This window comes from Notothenia coriiceps, unplaced genomic scaffold (genome assembly GCF_000735185.1).
Source record: "Notothenia coriiceps isolate Sejong01 unplaced genomic scaffold, NC01 NC01_scaffold00006824, whole genome shotgun sequence".
Taxonomy (NCBI): domain Eukaryota; kingdom Metazoa; phylum Chordata; class Actinopteri; order Perciformes; family Nototheniidae; genus Notothenia; species Notothenia coriiceps.
The window spans coordinates 17,446-18,745 of NW_011339525.1; the positions used below are offsets into that span (position 1 = coordinate 17,446).

At 39.9% G+C, this 1,300-nt stretch overlaps 1 protein-coding gene across 1 annotated transcript in view; it reads left to right on the forward strand.

Moving 5' to 3' along the window:
* The window catches only part of LOC104943796 (phosphoinositide 3-kinase regulatory subunit 5-like), a gene marked incomplete at its 3' end in the record, with an annotated part of 9,895 nt that overhangs the window by 155 nt on the left and 8,440 nt on the right, over positions 1 to 1,300 (forward strand). The window lies entirely within an intron of this gene.

The window sequence follows — 1,300 nt, forward strand, 5'->3', positions numbered from 1 at the left end:
CAATGAAGTTTAGTTTAGTTTATGGTTTCGTGGACAGTCCCCTTTAATTAGCTCTAACACAAAAGAGTAAATGGGGCAGCCTTAGTCAACATGGTTAACTTCCAGCTGCCTGATGACAATAGACACCTAAAAGCACAATACATCACTAGCATGTATTAGGAAGAAAGGAGGAAAGACAAGAAGAAATAGGAAAGATAGGATAAAGGAGAACAGTGTAATGTAAAACCACAGGACAGACAAGCACGGAGAGGCAAGGCGTGCTTCTTGATGTTACGAATGAAATATCCTTCTATGATTGTCCTCAGGTATTTCTCCAACAATGTCTGTAAATACATTACATTTAAAAGTGTAAATATTCCTTTAGCATGTTCTCCTGAATAATATATAATCCTTACTTATTTTTTCTGTAAACAGTTTTATATATGTACGTGTTAACATTCACTTCCACGTAGTAGCGTAAAAATTATGTTAACATCCATTGAATGAAGCTTTCAAACCCGTTACAGGAACATGTTGTCCATCTTTCAAAGACAAACGGGAATTGAAAGTGGTGACACAGATAGATAGGTGACAGAGTGTGGAGGAGTGTCCGTGGTTACAGAGGCACTATTGGGTTTTGTTGGGGTTTTCCCTGAAGTGTGCTATATAGGTTTTAGTGTAAATGGTCTGGAAAGGCTAACATCCCTGTGTTCCCTCCAGAGGGAGTTTCTCTCCCATCACTATGACATCACTATGTAACACTCACGCACCTATTCGCTAGCGCTCCGACACATTGTTCGTGATAGGCTAAGGGGCAGGACATCTCTAACAGAGCCATCTTTTCATCAACATCAGCAGGAGAGGACTCTTTAAAGTAGAGACACTAAATACTTATATACACCTGAACATCAGCAGGAGAGGACTCTTTAAAGTAGAGACACTACATACTGATATACACCTGAACATCAGCAGGAGAGGACTCTTTAAAGTAGAGACACTACATACTGATATACACCTGAACATCAGCAGGAGAGGACTCTTTAAAGTAGAGACACTACATACTGATATACACCTGAACATCAGCAGGAGAGGACTCTTTAAAGTAGAGACACTACATACTGATATACACCTGAACATCAGCAGGAGAGGACTCTTTAAAGTAGAGACACTACATACTGATATACACCTGAACATCAGCAGGAGAGGACTCTTTAAAGTAGAGACACTACATACTGATATACACCTGAACATCAGCAGGAGAGGACTCTTTAAAGTAGAGACACTACATACTGATATACACCTGAACATCAGCAGGAGAGGA